The 22,117-nt window shown below is 39.2% G+C and overlaps 1 pseudogene across 1 annotated transcript; it reads left to right on the top strand.

Moving 5' to 3' along the window:
• The first annotated feature begins 291 nt into the window (after positions 1-291).
• LOC148736766 (uncharacterized) lies at positions 292-21,728 on the top strand (annotated as a pseudogene). The gene is made up of 16 exons (XR_015997307.1): positions 292-590; positions 850-1,205; positions 1,939-2,103; positions 2,264-2,392; positions 2,678-2,803; positions 2,911-3,007; positions 3,322-3,540; positions 4,000-4,376; positions 4,682-4,849; positions 11,961-12,071; positions 12,393-12,509; positions 12,816-12,906; positions 13,227-13,594; positions 13,897-14,019; positions 19,792-19,926; positions 21,227-21,728. The product of XR_015997307.1 is annotated as an uncharacterized LOC148736766 (transcript).
• Positions 21,729-22,117: the final 389 nt, after the last annotated feature.

Below are 22,117 nucleotides of genomic sequence, written 5' to 3' on the forward strand. Positions count from 1 at the left end.
AAAACGCATGCCTTGAGCAGTTTGTTAATCAACTATTACGTGAAAAAAACTTTTGTGTTTTTGAGTCACAATTGGGCCGGATTTGACTGCACATTCATCTTTCAGATTTCGTATAAAAATTAAAAAACTCCACTCAATTAGCGGCTAGAGCACTCAAAAGGTAGAGGGAAACACTCTACTATTTCTCGTGTTTTCCCCTACACTTTCGTGCTCTTAACAACAGAGCAGAGTGCAGTCAACACTTCTCTACTTGTTAAAAAATTACCAACACTGCCACTGATGGATCAAAATGAAATGGCAAAGGCTGTCGATAGTTTCCCCCTCACCCCCTCCCCTCCTATTTCCCCCTCCTTAACTACGATCAACGTATTAAATTTGATTCTTTAGTATTCCGTGATTAAACTTGCCCTCACGAAATGGACAAGTCCTTGCAGTCAAAGATGATTGACATAAGGATCTTTATGAGAGTATATACTTTCCAGCGGGAAATACACCTCTCATTCTGAGCAAGATGTTGCGCGAGCGCCAAAATTCAGGCGATTTGCACTTTGCTTTCTTCGTACTTATCTTAATTGCTCCAGCAAGTAAAGGTATGTTGATATGTTTTTCCTTTATAAAGCCACAGTATAGCTAACATTGAATTACTGACGTTAAATGACTTGTTTATGGCGATAAAAACGTGGGTTAAATGGACACCAAAGAGAAAGAAAAATGGGGGAGGGGCGTAAGGAGAAGGAATAGAACAATCAACTGGATCAAAAAATAGGGTGTACCTTATAATTCTCGTACAACTGCAATGAGCAAGGTGTATATTTTCAAAGCTTTTGTATTTGATTTATTTCGTAACAGCTCTCGGTTTCAAGGCCGGAAAGGAGAACATCACCACCGCCATACCAGGTCTGTTTGCTTGTAAGAAGATCTCATTCCAGTATCTTTTCTCTGGTGGACAGCAGGTAAAGGTCTTTGCCTCCGTTGGCCACACAGAGAAGAGCCAAAATCCTAGAAATGGAGCTGCAGTCTGGGTTGAAGATGTTACGAAGAGTGGATTTACAGCCTGTGTGGTGGAGTTTGGAGACAGCTCGAACGGTACTAAAGAAGTGGAGTGGATTGCTGTTCAGACAGCACCTTACGGATCCCAAATAGGCACCAAATCGCTGAGTTCTTGGACAACTGGTACAGAATGTGAGAGGATCGATCTCAAACAGGTTAGATGTGTGCTAATTAGCACCTCATAGGCGCTGATGATTAAACAGGGTATGCCATTAAATGATGAAGATTGAATGCAAAAGTCTGTGCTAGGAAAAGGGATCCGACCTTACCAACGCGTGCTTTCGAAAACAAAGACACTTAACCTTTTATTAAACCCCCAGAATAACACGTTTCACAATCTTTTTAAACACGCTAAAGTTGCACCTAATCCTTCGACATTTATTATCAATGATATGGGCTTTTCTTCTGCTTGATCTCGGGTTTTTTTTTTTTTTTTTTTTTTTTTTTTTTTTTTTTTTTTTATCTTATAGTCTCACAGTACCCTCTTTAGTTCATAATTTATAATTCATAATTTGAAGGTGTAGTCTGATCGTCCGGGTGAGTGTAGTCCTGAGATGAACTGTTGTCGGTGATAGTGACTGACGTTTCGACAAACTGTGTGGAAGTCATCATCAGACTTCCACACAGGTTAACGAAACGTCAGTCACTACCACCGACATCAGTCCTTCTCAGGACTACACTCATCCGGAAGATCAGACTACACCTTCACATGTTACCCCCGGGTTCAAGCCATATACTGAATTCATAATTTGTTACCATTATTAATAGTATCAATGGTAGGGTTGTTTCCTTTATATGTGCTTCATTGCATTTCCCTCACTCCTTAATTAAGGGTATCGGCATAGTCTCAAAATGGATTGGATAAAAACTTGTCTACTTATGTTTCAGCGTTTTCTATCTCCTCCAACTATTTTCGTGACTGCCAATCACGGTGTTATTAACAGAACTCAGGATGCCATGGCCTTGTGGGTCGAGGACTTGAAAGTAAACAGCTTTAAGATTTGCTTGAGGGAAGCCAAGATTTTCGATGGTCCACACAAGAACCTAAAAGTAGTAAGTGACCGCGAGTTTTAAAAGGTGCTGTCCACTGAAAATGTATTGAAATTTATTGGAAGAGATGAGAAACACTTAGTCGAGCTTAATTCTGAAAAAAAAATTATCATCGACAGAAAAACGCTTAAATATTCTATGTTTGTCAGAGTAATTATGGAAGCTTTTATTTGATCGATATAATTGGATAGCTTTCAACAACATCAGCGTCGACAACTTTACCTTCATCAACAGTTTGTTATTTTCCAGCACAAACTCGCCATCTCCGCAGCATAATTACGCCTTTTGTCAAGTAAGTAATATAATTTTTAATTGTATCTTTTGTTCCTTCTTTTATCGTTTCACTTTTTTTAAAGTTTTGTCTGCGTTTGACCTGCAACCGGCTTAAAGTTTAGTACCCTCGATTTCTCTTCTCCCATTCTGTTTTCCTCTTTTATATTTCTCATATACTTAGCGCCCCCCCCCCCCTCCTCCCACCAGGACAGTGTGGCCTTGAGCAGTTCTACTGCTGTTCACACTTCACTCTAACTCTTGAGGAAATACTCGTCATTTACTTATTCTTCTTTCTTTAATTCAGACCATAAACTTTACAGAGCCCTTCTACGCTCCACCGGTTGTTTTGGTGACTGCAAAGCGAAGCACTCAAATGAACAATTCTCTTCAATCCGGCTCCCAATGCAATGCTGTCACTACCTGGGTGGAGGTTAGTAATGTGTTCTAATATTGGTTTAGCTCCTCGATGAAAAAAATGGGACTCTTAGCTATGTTACTATGTTGAAATGATTTCTTCTTATTTTTGTTTTCATTTAGCACACATCTAAAACTGAAGCTCAGACTTGTGTCAAAACATTTAACAGCGATTACAACAGTAAGGATGCCATTACCGTGGATTACATGGTGACTGGTGGTGAGCAAAGAAATTCATGACTATTTTTTTGTCAATTTGAGAAAGGCTAAATTTTCATTGTTCCTGCAAAGTGACATACCTTTACAACTTTGTAGTTCGTCAGTCAAAATGTAACTTCGTAGAGCGTGGTTGTCATTTTTAACTTAGGGCTTTGTCATCCTATTTTTAGATGCAACTTTTGGATGTCTTTTCTAAATTAACCACCTTCTATAAGCATTTGAAAAGTGAGATAGGAGTTGCAAATAAATTATCTACGATGGCAAACTTGTTAACTTGCCGGCATCTTCTTTCACGTTTCCACGTTTTTCTCGCAGACTTGGACCCTTGCATTGACGTCGTTTGCCATTATCACTGTTTGTGCAAAGCATTTGGGCCCTATGATGCTAGATGCGTTTCTTTGGAGAGCTGTCCATCATACCAAGAACCTATCTGCTCATCAAACGGCTCAACATACGATAACGAGTGTCTGTTTCGGCAGGAAATGTGTGTCCTTCGACTTAACTACACTGTACAGCACCCTGGTAGCTGTGAAGGTTAGTTACATTTGAGTAAAATCTTTGCCTTCAACGGTTTCTTTTATCGGTAAATCCGTTTCTAGACACCTGAAGAGATGACGGTGATAGTGTCAATGAAAATGTCAATGTCAGTGGTACTGGCAGCATCGGTGTTCCACGTAGATCTAACTGCTGGTAGTAATGGCGGTCATTTCGACTGGTGTGTGGGTGTCGGAAATGGTGGCTGTCAGAAGTCAGTGCGGCAGAAGCAGTGTTAGAGCCGGGAGAAGTGACATTGTCCTCGTCTTCATACTGCTATCCAATGTAGGGTAATTTTTTAGAAATAACTACTTTATTTTGTGGTTTCAATCATCTTATTGTTGTTGGTTCTTTGGTAATGACGCCTTGGCTGGTATAAATGGTTTAGAGTTCCATTACAAATTTAAAGTAGAAGACAGAAAATTATTCGTAGCCAAATGGTTTTGATTTTTTTTCTAGGATTTCCTTTTCAGCGCGGTCGTCGCCACATGCCGCACATCCCATCGCTTGGATATTCTCATTGCGAAGTCATTCGCCTCAGGCCATTTGTGTTCTATCCTGACAAGGCCCTCGAAGTTCAGATCACTGTCAATCATATTGACACTAGTGACAAGTCTTACGTACACGATGCCGCTGTGTCCTGGGTTGAAAATGTCAATTACGATAGATTCACGGCATGTGTGATGGCGGCCGGTTACAACGAAAGACACTCAAATGCTAATGTGACAGTTGATTGGATAGCTTACCAAGGGGCACCAGTGGATGGAGTTGCTGACGAAGTGCGGTTATCACAATGGTGGACTAGAACGACTTGTAAATCTATCAGTTTTCCCTTGGTTAGTAGACCAAGCTGTGTTATTACAAATGTTTTGAAAAGGAAAAAAAGTTTCTTTTCAAATTGGAGCCGTGTTCGCAGTACCGACCTAGCATTATCATTCATAAAATAAATATCATTAAAGAGTTACTTTTTTACACAGATTAAAATGTTGACTATAAAAGACTATATTGGAAGTTCTTGAACGTGATTAGTTTTCAGTTTCAGGTCTGCGTATTTTGCTTTTCGAGATTTCAGATTGAATAAAGGAGATGAACTTGTGTAACTTTAGCGTTTTAGAAGCTAATATGCACTACCTTTTAACAGGGAAAGTTTTCTGTGACGCCATCAGTATTTGTAACGGCTGCTCATCATCACGCTGGACTGAAACGTGACGCTGGAAGTGTTTGGATTGAAGATGTCACGCAGTCCTCATTCAAAGTCTGCTTAAGGGAACTTCAGAATTATGCAGGATCTCACGAAGATGTTCACGTTGTAAGTATACATTCCAGTTACTTGCACTCATTATCTCCAAAGAGGTGCACCACTTTTTTTTTCTTTTATGTGTGCGTTTGTGTGTTTTGTTTTTGTTTTGGTTTGTTTGTTTGTTTTACTTTTGCGTGCTTTATTTTTCTTTGTAAATTGTGGAGTAGTATCAAAAGGGGGTTTCTGACACATTTTGAAAATTGCCTTGATTTTCAGGTAAAATTAAACTTTGTCCTGAAAACAAATCATTCTAAAAATGTGTCAAAACAGCCATGTTTTCCAGTTCATTTTGAAAGAAACTACTTTATCTTTAATCTCATTTAAAAAAGTATAACGATGATTTCAGGGCAAAATCATCGACGCATTTTTTCGAAATTGCCTTCAAAATCAAAGCAAGTCTTTCAAATAAAATTGACGAATTTTAAGATTGCATTGAATTTCAAGACAAAAGTGCGTTAGAATCACCAAGAAAAACTAATAAAGACAATATCTCAGAAATAATCCCAAAAACTCATGGAGACTTATGAAGCATTTGGAACATTTTTCAAATCATCGAAATCCTTCAGGAGGTAACTCATATTTTAGATGGAACAATCTGAAGCTCTTCTCTGACGAACCCTCGCTTTGGTCCGTCTTTCAGATAGGAGAGAACAGGCTCCCTTTCATTCACAAATACTTTTTCGATATTGAAGACCTCCAGAGACCATATTGGAACTGTTGCTCGTCTTTGACTACATTCTAACTCACCAGCAGCATAGAGATATCTCACCTTTTTTGAAGAGTCGAGTCTCTTTTCTTTAAAGCCAACAGGTCTTGAATAAGAAGTTGAACTATTTGCGTCAACCGCCTTTTCTTTGATTGCGTCAATTAGTTTCTTTCCAGTCAATCTTGTCTCCTCACTATTTAATGCTGAAAAAACTTCTGGAAGCCTTTTCACCCATTCTGTTGATCTCTTTTTGTCTTCGAAGTTTATTTCCAGGCCGTATTGGAAAGTAAAAAGACGCTCACTCAAAGTTCTATTAAATCGCTCAACTATCCCTTGATCTCTATGAACGTTTACATTTTCTCTTCTTATTCTCACATCTTGCTTTGCCATCTCTTTAGTCGTTTCACCCATAAATTCACGTCCAGGATCAACCTGAAGAACTTTACGCCATCTCAATGGCAATCTCTTGTAGTTTTTCTGGAAAGCCTTTGAGACCTCAGAAGAATCTTTTGAGGTGAGAGGTTCAGCAGCCTTGAATCTGCTCGCAACTTTGACCACTGTCGATGCATATTTATAGACCTTTCTTCCTCTAGGAAGTCTGTCATGAGGAAGGAAAGTAAGATCAGCTTGATGAACTGTGTTTGGAGATTCAACGTGAAAAATTCCTCGTGGGATATGCTTTGGGCAGGCAAATAAATCTGCCAGATGGCCTGCTTCATCAGCCAAAGCCTTGCAACATATTCAGAAACTCCAGCTTCCTTTACCAACTTCTTCACTGCATCTAATCCCTTCGAAAATCCTTTCGGGCTATAGTAAACTCTTGAAAGTTTTCTTTCCATTTTCTATTGCGATCACAAAAAACGACTTGCTGCCAATCCCAAACCCAAAGCCATTCCTCCGACGTAGATCTTTTCACCTTCTTTGTGTTGTGTGCTCGGCTTGTAGAAGTTAGAAAAACGTGTCTCTTCTATATCAAGATCCTCATTATGTGCCTTGTTGCAAGGCTTTGAAGCATAATCTGTATGCTTTGTTCGACTGTCAGTGTCTATGAAAAGAAGCTTTGCAAAATCTCCACATTTCTGTTTAATATAGTCATAGTGGAAGTCATACATAAAAGTCTTGCTGATATCAAGAAGAGCCATTCCACAGTAAACTGGCTTGTCAAACGTTAGTGATGTTCTCCCCGTATGGATTGCGATGAGATTTTCGTCAAATAGTATGCAGTGCTGAAAGTTTGGTTTTGCTGAAAGCTTGTTTGCTTTCTTTCGATTGTTGACTAACCTCACATCAACTCGATTCCTGATGTTTTCCATTGTTTTTCCAAAGACAGAGTTATTCATCAACTTGAAGAAATCCTTTCCAAATTCGTTCTTTGCACTCACGCGCAGGTTTGTGTTGAGCTCGATATAACTTTTCAGGCAGGGTTCTTCTTCAAATTTGATTCCTCTGTGAATATTTTTCAACCTTAAACCCAACGCAAGGTTTGAGATTCTTGTGATGAATGATATATCTCTCCTTATCATTCAGATTTGGCACAAGTTCCTCGACTTGGGCTCTTCCCGCGCTTTGCGCATTGTTGATCATAACCCTCTCTGGAGCAAGAGGATAATCGTTGTAAAGATCATCAAGCTCTTTTGTATATTCACGATCAACCTTAAGAATGCACGGAATGTTTTTCCACTTTTTAATCTCTGCTTGTCTCATCCATTTGAAACATCTGACAGGAAGAGGCCTGCACATTGCGCATCCATAAAGATTGTTCGCGTCTAGATAAGTCAGATATTTTGATGGCTTTTCTATGTCAAACTTTTCTCCCATGTATTTGTTGTTTGTCCTTGCATAGCGATTTGAGATCATAGATATTCCTTTACGAATTCCTTTCAAAAACATCACAAGCATGTCTGGATCACTCAGTAGCTCAGGCTCAACGTTTGTCACATTCAATGCTGCAACCTAAGCCAATCCAGGAGCAGTGTAATACCAAGCAGGGTCGAGACTGTAATTCTCAAGACAGACGTTTCTGAACTCCTCAAACACAAGATCATGATAATCACCCAAGGTCCAAGACCGACCTTCGGCCACGTTCTTCACTTTGAACTCATTCCAGATATTCTTTGAGGGCTCATAATCTTCATCAGTTATATCAGAGTCATTCAGCTTTGAATAAAAACTCTCTCTTTTTGGTGGAATTTCTGTTTCTCTGAACTTTTCAATGCTGCTCATGTAATCATATGGATACACACCCTTTCTTGAGACCAACTCGATTTTGTCCTTGGAAACCTCTCTAGTCTTCTTCAGCATCCAAATGATCGCAATTGACAAGGTAGTTGTTCAATGATGATAACCTTTTGTCGAACTTTGACTCCTTCGTTTTCAATCCATCTCCAAGAGCTTTGCCAAGGCTTTTCAACGAATAATTTCTCTCAGAAATTTTCTTTACAGATGAATTGTCCTGAGCATCAAGTGAAGAGATTTCTCCAGAGTGACCCAGGTTCTGCCATGAGTTGTAAAGAGAACAGCTCACTAGCCTAATATGTTCACTTCCATTCACGAGAGGATCTTTGAAGAGAACTGTGAAATCATTTGAATGTGAAATAATTGTCAACACAACCATTTTGATTATAAAACCAATTAAAATGTCGGCTTGGTTAAGAACAGATGAAGCGAAAGGAATTGTTGCGAAAAAAAGAACAAAAGCCTTGAATGAATTCAAAGCACAATATCCGAACGCACACCTGAGCAAGTTCAATGTGCAAGTAACATTCTTCAGGGAAAACCAGGGAAAAGCTGAAGTTTACTTGAATTGCTCCAATGGTGTTCAAACGAGCGTCTCAGTATCAATCAGAAAAGACTGGGAGGATGAAATGAAGCGAGCACTTGGAATAGCAGGATTTCCCATCGAGGTTACTCTGAATTCTTCTGCAATTAAGGAGGTTCCAGCCGTTCTAACTCACAAGAGTGCGATAAGTAGCTTCAGTGAAGAGACTAACATATTTATTACCCAAACCAATATTTTAAAGCTAAGTTCAGAGAAATATTCACAAGAATGAAAATTCAACACAGCTCAGGCGCAGAATCAAAGAGATGGCTTGCGGGGCCGACTATGAGCTACTCGTTTCAACAACTCAACTTTGCAGTGTGGTGCGCTATTTCAGGCTGTGGAATCTCTCGTGAACCGTTTGACATGGTTCCAGACCAGATCAAGTCGTTTCTGCGGTTTCAAATTTATATCGCAGTCAGAAGGATTCTTTTAGAGATGGGTGGAATACAGAGTGAATCGGCTCTCCCGGGCGACCCAACGCTTAGTCAGACAAATAATAACTACGAAAAGTTATCGTTCAAAAGATTGTGTGCAGAATTTGGAACTTCTCCAAGCACAGACTTCCGCTTTACAGAAGAAGACTGTTTTGGTCTCGGATCTCTTTTCATTTACGTCACTAATACTGGACCTATGGCAACTGCCATCCCATATCCGGGTGATAACAAGTCCAGAGATGAAGGTGGAAAAGCCATAAAAGGCAATTTGAATTATTTCATAAGGAATGACAACACTAAAGTTGATAAACAGTTCGATTTTTTCATGACAGATAAGTCAGAAGGCCTGAAGCAAACCGGGCTGGGGAGACTAACTCAGTCGGTTGAGGCATTTTTTTATTTAATTCTCGGTTCACAAGTAAATGTCAGATCATCCATCTTTGGCTCATCAGGAAGCGCAAACGAGCCTCAGCGTGAGTTTATTGTTTTAGTTGACGATGCGATCAGAATGACAGACATCTCGAAGAGCGTACAGAGATTTTAGCTTCCGATTGATGAGGCGAAAGTCAGACTTGATCTTGCCATCTCACCAGGTAATTTGCTTATGCCCTCAAATATTCTTCTGAACACACAGAGCGCAGTCGGGTATAATAACAAGCTGAAGAAGGCAAGTTTCGACATGAAATTTGGAGTCAATAGATCAGTTAATTTGGATACGAAATCAGTCGGAGTTAAGCATATGAACGGGGGCTCATCAAAAATGAAGAGACCTACTTCTCACCTATCAAATAAAGAGACCGCGAGCGAAGCTCAGAAGACAGATCCAAGTGAAACTCTTGTGAAGACGAAAGCGTCGAGTAACAGCGACACAAATAATGATTAAATTAAAGACGGATTGATCTCAGTCGAACTGGTCTCAGCCCTCCGGATTCATCGCCTTTTTGGTTTGAAATCGCTCAACCATAAATATTGCAACACCCGTTATTAGAGTCCGGGCATTTTCTCTTAGAAAGTTGATCACTGACCCAGCAACTCTAAAACCGAAGCTGACTATTGCACCAACGAGACCTGGTAAAATTCCACCGATATTTTTTCCAAGAGTCTTAAGCCCGTTCCCCACCCCTAAGGCCTATTTTTAGTGTGCTCAGAGTCACTCCAATCGTTGTTCCAACTGCCAAAACAACAGCTGAGACTTTAAAACCATACTTCTTGAAGATATTTATCAATCTCTCACGGAGTGATAATCTTTCTCCAAGTCTCTCTCTTTCATTCCTAAGGGCATCAATCCGCTCTTGATTTTCAGTTATCCTTTCTCTTTCTTGTTCTCGTATGGTGGGGTTTTCATTTTCATCACCAGAAATTTCTTGATCATCTCGAATGGACTGTTCCTTCTCTTCAATTTATTTATCCTTCTGAGCTATCAAAACTTCTCGCTGTGGACCCAGTGAAGTTTTAATTTGTTTTGGGAGAATAGGATTCAACCTCTGCCTATTTAGGCCCCTTTCTTCAGTAGACAAAGGATCTACCATCTTGCCTTGACCAAACATCTTCACTTGCCACCTTCCTTTCTCACTGTAAGAAACCTCAAGTTCTGAAGCTTTTGCCTCCGGAAAAATACCAGTAAGTGATTCCAATGCAATTCTCATTTAAAGTTCAAACTCGCGAGCCAAAAATATCACCTTCAATGAAAGATGTCTCAGCCATTTTTGAACACTATTCTTGCCCCCTTTTCATTGTCGTCATTGGAATTTCTTCGCCTGAGGGTCCCGGAGTTGAATTCTCATCTGGTTGAAAAGGTGTTGTTGCATCTCCATCATCTTCATCGTCGTCTTCATCATCATGAGTATGCTCTACTAGAGGATCAATATCTCCAAAATCTGTAATTTTTAAAATATCTATTATGTTACGTGCACGAATGACCAACAGATGTCTGCTAATAAAACATCTATAAAAAATAGACATCCGAGTACGATATAAGGCACGCCAAAAAAATGTAACAACAGGCAGTTACCCATTTTAACTATTATTTAATTAGTTTTACACTGCTTAATTTACTTAGGTTAAGATTAAGTTAAGCAGTTCGTAAAGCAGGCTTACAATCCTTTATGCCGTAGAAGTATTCATCGTCTTGATCAACTTCGAATTCCAACTTCCGCCGTCTGAAGACCACAACGCTTGGCTTTCTTGACTCATGGTATTCTTTCCGCGTACACAAAATTTTACGGAGGACTACATAGGGAGCTGTGTATTCTTTATCTTCTTCCCTTCTCGGCTATCGTCTTTTTCTTCTCTTCCTTCTCTCCGGATATGGAAAGGTCATAGCCTCGTCACATCATGGCTTGCACGAGTTGAGCCATCCGGCCACGAGGGCAAGCCCTCGGGCAAATGTTTTTTTGCACTTCTCACAAGCCAGCTTTTATACATATAATTTAGGTATCTATAATGTTCTTTTACTATTTACAGCGCATTACAAGTATTTTTGGAAACTGCTGAGTCACATGAAAGAAGTTTCTGGAATATTACAAACTAAAGACAATTCTAGAAAGGTCTGAGATTGCGTGACAGATTCAGAGAAAATAATTCGGTCCTCGTTACAAGTATTGGTTCAAACGCATTTTGAGATTGTCTTGAAAATCAATGCAATCTCAAAATTCGTCAATTTTGCTTTGATTTTGAAGGAAACAAATGATGCGTCAATCATTTTGCCTTGAAATCATCGTTGTGCTTTTTTAAAGTAAGATTAAAAATTAAAGTAATTTTTTCCGTTGCTCACCATAGAGTCTCCTGTAGCTCAGTGGTTAAAGCATCCGACTAGATCACGGAGGGTCGTGGGTTCAAATCCCATCTGGAAACTCGATTTTTAAAGAATTGTTTATTTCATCTTTACATTTTTCAAAATTGCCTTTAAAACATGATTATTTTGACACATTTTTAGATTGCCTTGTTTTTAAGACTATTTTTGAATTTATCCTTAGAAATGAGGCAATTTTCAAACTGCGTCAGAAACCCCCTTTGAATACTACTTGTGGTTAATTTGCCATTCTCTTTTTATCAAGTGGTCTTATTTTTCAGAAACAAGGCTAAAGGTCGGTGAGCTACACTTGGACAGATTAACACAAAATTAAGTCATAACGAATGATCTTTAATTTCACGTTTTAGAAATGGTTGGCATTCTCATCTCTGCACAAGCCTCTCTTCTCTGAACACAAGTCGGTTTATTTTGCTAATTCTCAGTCGCCACCTGCTGATCACAACCGCGCTTATTGCAAGGTACAGCTGAGCTAAAAAAGTTTGTCCAATACCAATGCATTTTTTCCCATAAAAATATCCTTTTCGTTCTCGCCGTCAAAAGTAGGTCCCAGAACGGGTGGTGTTATTGTCTTTAATTGTGAATTGAACCGTAATGAAAAACATCGTTCTTCAGTAGGTCAGTGTAAAACTGCCACATGGAGTCTTCATTTGAAAATCAGAAGAAAACAAACAAACTAACAGACCTACCAAGAAACAATGCATAACGAGCAGGATTTAAGTTGTCCCTCCTTCGCAAAGTTAAGTTAATTTTGAACTGGATTCGATCTGCTCTTTACATAGGATGTCTCCTTTAATCAGAAGTTCAACAGCACCCCGAATGTGTTTGTTTCTGCAAATCATTCAACCAGTGGTGGAAATCTGCAACCGATACATAATGGGATAACAGCTTGGGTTGAGGTAGCGTCGATTACTCATCATCCTAAAGTGTCAATTTTTTCCCGTTTTCCCCTTTCTTTTTGCCACGGGAAATCTGCTATCTAACTTTGAAGCCACACCTGAGTTTCAGCAGATGTTATTGGTATTGTTCTCTTCAATTTTCTGTTTATTACACTCTTTGCCATTTGTTTCGTTCGCTAGCTCTACGATATGTAATGGAAATTTCCCTCTCATTGTACTGCATTTCATTCCTTTTCAAATAATATTTAGTTGAGATTAACTCTTTTATTTTTGATGTTATTATTTTTCTTTCATTTTTTTGTTTAGTTCATCAATGAGACAGGATTCAGAGTTTGTCTAAAAGAGTTGTACGAGATAAAGTATGACCCACTTTCAGTGTCATACACTGTTTTGTCAGGTGAGAGTATGTTTGGCCCTGAAAGTGCAGAGGGATGTTTATCACAACAGAGGTTATTTTATCTGAAACATATTATTTTAAAAAGTACCTTTGGTTTTAACTGACCACCTAAAGTATCTCTGGATTCCATTGGTTTTCCTTTGCTTTGCCTTTTTGTTCTTGTTTTGGTTTTGCTTTGTTTTCTGCTTTGCTCTGTCCTTAGCCATAGAGAAATCGTACTACCGGTTATGAGCAAACCAACGTATAACTACAGCATATACGGCATAGATCCATACGCGTGTTGACTTTGATGCGGGCGCGTATTGTGCACTTTCATACAGATATATGCCAAACAGGGTGGAGTTATTTCGACGGCTACTGCTACTTCACAAGCCCCGCATGCACACCATGGCTTACCGCTGAGTCTAACTGCTCTGCAATGGGCTCCCAGTTGGTGACAACCAAGAAGAAAATGTTTACGTTCAGCATCGACATAACGGTGGAAGATCTTGGATTGGACTCAATGATCGGAGTGTGGAAGGATCATTTGTTTGGACAAATAAAGAAATAAGCAAATTTAGATTCTGGGCTCCGCAACAACCAAATGACTGGAACAACCAAGACTGCGTGCACACTCTTGGTGCAAAGCATGGGTACGCTTGGAATGACGTGCCATGCAAAAATTGCTTAAATTTTACGTGCTTTACAGGTAATGAATTTATTGTCTCGCAAGTAGTTATTGTTTTTGAATAACACCCTGAGTAGTTATTGAAACTGAGGTGACCTTGATAAATGGAAACATGCTATTTCTTTTTCAATCCAGACTTTTTTCTTTACTTGATGGGTACTTCTAGTTATTGGACGTCCCTAAAGATCTCAGTCCCCAAGCTTTTTAATTTTTTCCTTGCTGTGGTAAGATAATCCCTCCCACCAACAAATACAGATCTTTTCGGCATTTTTTATGATATGGTATAGGGATACACTTAAATTGTTATACGTTGATTGTGGCAGACTTTGACGAATGCTCTACACACACTGACAACTGCGCAGACAACGCAGATTGTACGAATACCGTGGGGTCGTACACCTGTACCTGTAGAGCTGGGTATTCTGGTGATGGAAGAACATGCAATGGTATGACCAACTTTAAACTCTTGAAAGTAGAGAAAGTGTACCATTTAGCCTCTTTTATTTCTTATTGACATGGTTGTACCGTTCCTTGGATGCTTAAAATGTTTTATTTTTGTTATGTTATTCAGTGCTAATTCAATACAAGTATGGATTAACATCCTTAAGTTGGTATTAGATTTACCAATTACCCTTATTCAGACAAGAGATTCTCGAAGAGCTAAAGAGCGAGGTTAGGGGCTTTAACTGTCCTCTTAAATTTACAAAACTCCTGAGGCTATGGCCACCAAACAAGAAAATCATCGTTTATATTCTCTTGCCACCAGATTGATCGCAGTTCCAGTAAATTTTAATTAAAAAGTCTATATACAAAAACTGGGGTTTTGCATGCGATTTGTACCTTTCGTGCATCGTATTACGCAACGAATCACATGGCTGATATATGACAGCCGTATCATAAAACTTCAACTTCCTCCTCAGTACATTTTCCTTCGGTGCCCGAGTAAACGTTATTCATTAGGTTTAATCGTTAATTGAAATAAATAATTTTCCGACTTATGGAGGATAGCAAGTAATCAACGAACAATTTTTTTGATAAGATATTTCAAAAGCCACTTCGGCTCGCTTCTCCGACTCTTTTTGTTGTGGAGTTTCAGGGGGGGGGGGGCTCCATTTGTGGCCTAAGGGGCACCAAAATTTCATCCCTCTGAATGGCATTTTGAAAGTGTTATAAAACTCCATTGGTAAACTGCGCTGCCAAATGAATTTGACCATGGACTCTATTATAAAACAAATTTTACTTCAGAAATGTAAATTTGTTCTCAAGTGACTAGACAGAGAGGGGCAAGGGGCTAAAGTTAGGTCACATTTGAGGTCAAAATCACTAACCAAAGTTGCCATTTTTCGGAAAAACCATCACATCCTTCTTGCATAACTTTCATACCAAATCCTGTATACACTTTAGTGACCCATTTATTATAATAATTGAGATTAACTTGGCTTATTAAGGTTTGTTAAGTTTTTGGCAAAAACTCTCCATGCCCCTCTAAGGCCAAGCATAATAGAATTTTGAGCATAGTTCATGCTATAAATAGACCAACGTCTTGACATAAAGCCTTTATTTGGTATTTGTTCAGTGAAAATGAAACATTAAAGCCAAATCGATGTCATTATCTAGAAATACCTCGTCTCATAGCTTATAATTGCTCTAAGAAGGCCTCTGATCAGCCCTGTAAACACCCAATGGTTTAAGAAGATAAAGGTATTTTTTCCTATGAAAACCTTGCACTAGTCATAGAGCACAAATGTTGACGTTCTTTTCTAGATATTGCAATACTTTTTAAAGGCGATTGAATTTTCTCTGATCTATGTTTGCTAGACCGTATAGCCATACATATTATACTGAAAGCATGCAAAGTCTTCATATTTTATCAGGCCGTTTTTAATTGAAAATAAGGTGACCTTTACCCGGCCGACCCTAACCATTAAGCTCAGAAGAAAATGATTGTTAAAAGATGATCTACGCCTGGCGTTTGAATAGTCTGTGAATAGCTCTCGCAAATACCCATCACTTAGCGAGAAAGAGCATAAGCTTATGTGTGCGTGCCAAAGTGAGCACCGTCCAGGTGACTTGTGATCCACTAGAAATCTTAGGTACTTTAGAACTGAAGAAATGGAACCATCCAAAACAAGAGGGAGTCTACATTCAGTAGAGATGGATGACAAAAAATTATTGTTGCTGTTTAAATTAAATATTCCACACGAGACATGATATGATGCCAACTGGGCCCGCCATTTTGGACGTGAGAGTATTAGGTCTGGACCAAGTTTCCATTCCTCCCACTATTCAAGCGTAAACGTTTGTGTCCTTATCAAGTATTAAACGTATAGCGATAGTAAAATTTCAGGATAATTTTTCGATGGCGCTTTGTTCCCTTGGAAAGGTAATTGATCAATGCGGTGCCGCATTATGGGCTCTGCGTGAAACAGGGATGACTCCTTTGTTGTCTTGCGATAATGACATGACTACTTGATTAAAACACAAGTACAAGGGTTCAGGTGAGTCTGGGGCGAGAGGAAGAGCTGGTGATACCAAAGCTACAAGATACAATTAATAAAAAAATATACGAAAGGGCTCATACATGCCCATAAATGTAGCAAATGGCTTTTTTAGTGCCACTCTCGCTATAGGCAGTCCTCTCAGCTTCCCGTGAAAAAGATTTTCTTAGTTTTTATTTCCTATGAAAAGGGTTTCGGACACATGTTTCAAAATAGTTTGATGGCTTTCCAATTTTCTTCTATATGAAGATTTCAACTATCGCGATCTCTCTGTCAAGGGAAAATTTGCTTAGGTGTTGCATAAGCAAAAAACTCAGTGAACTATAGTCATTGTGCGAGTTTTTTCCGACGTTATAATTGAAGGTGGTGCTAATCGTAAGGCACCGAGTTATGAACCTTTTTTACAGTAAGCAAACTCCTGCGATTGCCACAAGGGATGGTCAACAGACCCGCGTTACTCAAAACTCAGTGAAGGTTGCGTGACTCCTCGACTTTGTCCAGTCCTCTCACTCTCACGTCTAATATGGTGGGTCAGTCGATACAACAACAATCGTATCTCGAGGTGTGGCGTGGCGCGTTTGATATGAACTGCTACACAAAATATTTGTTATCCAGTTCTCCTAACTGTGGATTTCTTATTTACTCCCGGATGATTTGATTTATTCAGCTCTAACGTACTAGAGAAATCGGATGGATCACAAGTCATCTGGACGCTACTCACTACAACCTGTATGCATCACCCTGCTCTTTTACTGATGCCATCGTGCGTATTTACAAGAGCCAGCAAGGCTATCAAAAGTTTAACCATAGATCTTCTGTTAACGGTCGTTTTCATTAAGCTAACTTCATGTTGCGTCAAAAAATGGGCTTGACAAAATATAGAGACTTTGCATGCTTGTGAGTTTAGTCTGTATGGAGATATGAGCTGAAAAAGATAAATCAAAGGAAATTCAAGCATCGTTAACAAATGTTGTCATATCGAGTTCAGAACATCATCTTTTGAGCTCTATGATGGGTACTAGGTTTTCAAAGAAAAAAATCACCTTTATTTTGCTAAACCGTTAGTTGTTTGTAGTGCTAATTAGAGGCCTTCTTAGAGTATTTATATGCTCTGAGACGAGGTATTTCTAGATAATGAGATTGATTTTTCTCACTGATTTTGATAAATGGGTCACCACAGTATATACTGGATTTGGTATGAAAGTTATGCAAGAGGGCAGGTAAATGTTACGGTTTTTCAAAAAATGGCAATTTTGGGTGGTGATATTGACCTCAAATGTGACCTTGCTTTAGCCACAGGCCCCTCTCTCTCTAATCGCTTGAGAACAAAGTTACATTAATGAATTGGCGCAAACTGTTGCGCCAATTCATTAATGTAACTGTCCCTGCCGGTCGTTCATTAATGTAACTGTCGCTGCCTGTCATTCATTAATGTAACTGTCCCTGCCACTGTCCCTGCCTGTCGGCGAAGCTAATAAACTAAGAAGAGTTATGCGATGCCAAAACAACAACAACAACAAAACCAACAACTGCAAAAGAGACTACGGTGGAACCCCGTTAACACCAACGGGCCATGGAAATCTATTCGTGTTGACGAGAGTAAAAGCATACACTCACTTGCACTACACACTCGCGCCATTTTACTCCACCGTATCATAGTAAGTAAGTAAGTAACTTTATTTCTGAGTGGAACATATAGACCAGCCAAAGGAAAAATTCTAATAGGGGACATGTAAGAGAATAATGGTATGGTCAAAGTTCGATTAGTTCAACAATCGAACTCGCCAAAAGAGGTAGTTTCCTTGAACCCCTAACCAAAGATTAAGGTCGATAGCCGGATGTTCTTTTTTGTGTTATTGCCCATTTGACGGCAATGTATGTTTTTTTTTTTTTTTTAACGGCAAATTCTCCCTCAATGCGTCTTTCTTCTGAGCTTCTCAGTAAATGAATACGTTCAAGGTTAAGGGTCACAGTTGATTCAGAGTGCATGCGATATGGACCTTCCCTTCATCGTAATATGTAACGAATCCCGTGAATTGAGGTCTTCAGAAAACTATTATAGCTGAGTAGTTGATACATGACAGCAATATTTCTGAAATTTCAACATTCTCCTTGATACACTTTCATTAAGTGCCTGAGTGGACGCTGTTGTTTTGGTTAAATCGTTAAATTGAAATGAATTGTTTTCTGACCTGAGGTAACAAAATATTAAGTATTCAACGAAATATGTTTTTCGGAAATTGTTATTCCTCAGTTGGTAGTGTTTGCAAATACATGATTAAGACAATTGGGATATCTGGCGATTTGCATTCGTGGCTTACCGATTACATGTCTGCACGTAAATAATTTGTCCAAATATCAGGATATCAGTCCGAGCACAAAACCATCACACATGGAGTTCCCCAAGGCTCAATACTAGGGCCAAAATTATTTTCAATATTTGTAAGCGATCTTCCAGAATCAATAACTAGTGGTGAATTATTTATGTTTGCCGATGATACCACTATTTTTACAATTGGAAACAACATCGACGATATCATCTTAACACTCCAGTCTGTACTAGACCAGCTGTACACCTGGTGTCAATCAAACAGATTAATCGCCAACGAATCGAAATCTGAAGCCCTGATAATTTCTAGCCAGAACTTTATTGGCCCCCTGCCACGCTTGGCCTTTGGTAATAGCTTTATTGAGTACAAAACATCATCTAAATGTCTTGGGGTGACAATTGACAGCAAGCTATCATGGCAGGAGCACATAAAGAACGTTTGTAAGTCATTCAGGAACAAAGTTGCAGTACTGAATCGGATAAAGTTTTTACCGATACCAACCTTAGAAAACATTTATTATAAAACTATTATCCCTAGCGTTTTGTATGGCATTGTAGTCTGGGGGTCTTGTTCTTCAACCTTGATGGATGATATTGATCGAATTCATTTAAGAGCTACTAGAATTATTTACAACCTACCCCATAGCATCCACAGTGATGACATCATGAACGCTCCACACTGGAACTCTATTGTTTCATTTTACATCAGGAGACTTTTAGTTATTACGTACAATATCTATCATGGAAATAGCATTGAGCCTCTAAATGACTTAATAGTGAAATCCGAGACTCCTTATGACTTAAGAAAATCCCTAAAAGTTAAGGTTCATAGACCAAGAACAGAAATGGGAAGATCTTCGTTTAAGCACAGAGCTGCACTATCCTGGAACCTCCTTCCCGAAGACATAAATAACAGTTCAAACTTAACTTCCTTCAAGAGAAAACTCAGGGAAAATAAGAGAATTCTGAAATCTATCAGTTTTGCTAAAGCTTCCTGCAGCGTTTCCTACAAATCTGTTGACTTTAAATACTTTTAACATTTACTCCGTATTGTTATTAATATTTATTTCCTTTAATTGTCATTATTTACATACCATTTTCGGTCTATTCACTAATTAGGTATTTATTAATTGATAGTTTAGTTGATGCAGGTCCACATCAGGACGTAATGTCTTGCCTATCCCTCAACCTGCTTTATTAAATAAACTATGATGATGATGATGATGATGAAATATGTTTTTCGGAAATTGTTATTCCTCAGTTGGTAGTGTTTGCAAATACATGATTAAGAGTTATGCTCGCTTTGATATAGGATTCTGTCATTCCATTCTATTTATTTCTTTTCTTTTCGGTTACTTATTTTAATATGTTGGTGCTTTTAATGTCCGCAGACATTGATGAGTGTACCAGTGGTTCTCACAACTGCCATCAACATGCGTCATGTACCAATACTGTTGGGTCTTACAGTTGCTCTTGTAACAGCCTCTATACAGGAAATGGAAAGACGTGCAGGTATTCTGCCTCAGGTAAAGAGTGTCCTTTGCGAGACGATAAACCAAGAACTAGTTCGATTCACGGCCACACCACTTCACTTGAAGTGACCAATAGATGGAAAATGAACGGGAGAGATAGTTTATTACCATAAACGATAGGTGGTAAAAAAAAAACACAACAACAACAAGAAGAGAGAGGAAGGAGAAGGAAGGAGGGAGGAAAAGAGGAGGGGAGAGACGGGGGCTGGGAAGGAGAGAGAGGGAGGGAGAGAGAGGGAGGGAGGGAGAGGGAGGGAGGGAGAGAGAGGGAGGGAGGGAGAGAGAGGGAGGGAGAGAGAGGGAGGGAGTGAGAGAGAGAGGGAGAGGGTGAGGGAGGGAGAGAGAGAGACGGAGATAAATATATTATAGTGGTAATTGAAGAGCAGTAAATAGTTTAGGGAGCGATGAAACAACTGCTTGGCCGTATTTTTCACAATGAATGATTAAGAAGTAAATAGTAACATAATAATCTAACTAGAGAAAGGTCTAGGCAAAGGACGACGTACCGCTAAGTTTCTCCCGCAATGGAGAAGAAAAATCAAGAGACCCGCCCAGATAAATGTGCTTGCGATTAGCTTGAGAACTGCTTTATCCTACATGTCCACAACCTGTACAGAATGGAGATGTTTCCATCCCTTTCCCTTCCTTTGTTGTTGTTGTTGTTGTTTTTTTTTTTTTTTGCAAACAAGAATGCTACACTCCGACTATGGTCAATTTTCCGCTTGGAGACAGTACTCCTTTTTTGTCCTGATGGGACAGGGGCTCAACTTGTATTTTTTTGAACTTCTGCATTTGAGAAAATGAGGATAATATATAGACGATTATAGAATAAGGATTGTACTCATACATGTTTTAGAGAGAGTATTTTTTAAAGCTTGTTCAATTCAAATGTTTGACCTGATTGGTATAGCAAATCAAGTGACACACCACCGAAGAATTCGCAACCGGCAGTTACCTTAAATGCCGACTTAAACTCTCTTACGGAGTAAGGCTTACAAAATTCAGCTATAAGAGGGATATAAACACTAAACACTAAATAACTTTGAAGGCTTTAGTTCGTTAATGAAACGATAAGATATCTTACAGCTTGAATTCCTGTATCGTAGAGTTGATCAAGCAATAAAGACGGGAGATAAATGAGAGGAGAATAAGAATAGTCGTTGTCCAAGAAAATTTTGTCGTTGCCAAAAGACAGGGAGAATCTTTGTTTGAGTTTTGCCATCTTCAATTTGTTGGCGTGAGTGGCAGACTGGCCTTCATATTCTTCAATAGATTGCTCTTTGCCCTTCCTTAGAATGTCAAAACTTCCAAAGCCTGACAAGTATCACCAGGCGGGTGACCTACAACCATGCCAATCATAATTGTGACAATCGCTTCTATGGCTGGTATCGCTTTCAAGGTTCAGCAGGAACCAGAATGGCCACTTCGTGTCCGCCTACACACAGATGTGACACGTATGCGACCGGTTGGTTAAATGGTGGACACCCATCAGTGTCTGATGGTCAGGTCAATAGACTGGCCTGCTTTCACTGGAAGTCAAACTGCTGCTATTGGTCACATTACATCAAAGTGACAAACTGTGGCGCTTTCTACGTTTATCACATCACTGGTACACCAACTTGTACACTTCGTTACTGCAGCACCTTTTAATACTTATCGTGCTCAAACCTCTATATCACAAAAGTAACAATTAAATGTAAGCCAAAGATCACCGAGCTGATAATAAAACGTATCCCGACTTACTCCTGCATGACTTTACTTCTTCGCAATAAGGAAATAAATGGCTCTTAGAGATACATGGGTGTATTTTTTTCTTCTCGGTTGTTATCAAGGGTCGGGGGGGAAGGTATGAACAAAGTGATAGCGAGACAAAGTCAATGATAAAGATTTTTGACTCTTGTTCACACAAGTGTCATTTTCTTTTTACAAAATTAAAATTGAAAACCACACGGCATCGTGACCTCTTACGGGCAAGTCTTTCTTTTCGGATAGGGGGAAGAGGGTGGAGTCTTCAATACATTTAAGAGGAAAACAACATTTGCACATGGTGTTGAGATCGGTGCGTCGCGAAAAGAGATATATCAGTTGGACAGAGATAATTTTTCTATGGGTAAATTTGACATGTGACTCAACATCTTTCACATGCGCACATGGAAAGCGACTATGATATCAAATGTCGCTCGAG

The sequence above is a fragment of the Stylophora pistillata genome, chromosome 2, assembly GCF_964205215.1.
Source record: "Stylophora pistillata chromosome 2, jaStyPist1.2, whole genome shotgun sequence".
In the NCBI taxonomy this organism is placed as follows: domain Eukaryota; kingdom Metazoa; phylum Cnidaria; class Anthozoa; order Scleractinia; family Pocilloporidae; genus Stylophora; species Stylophora pistillata.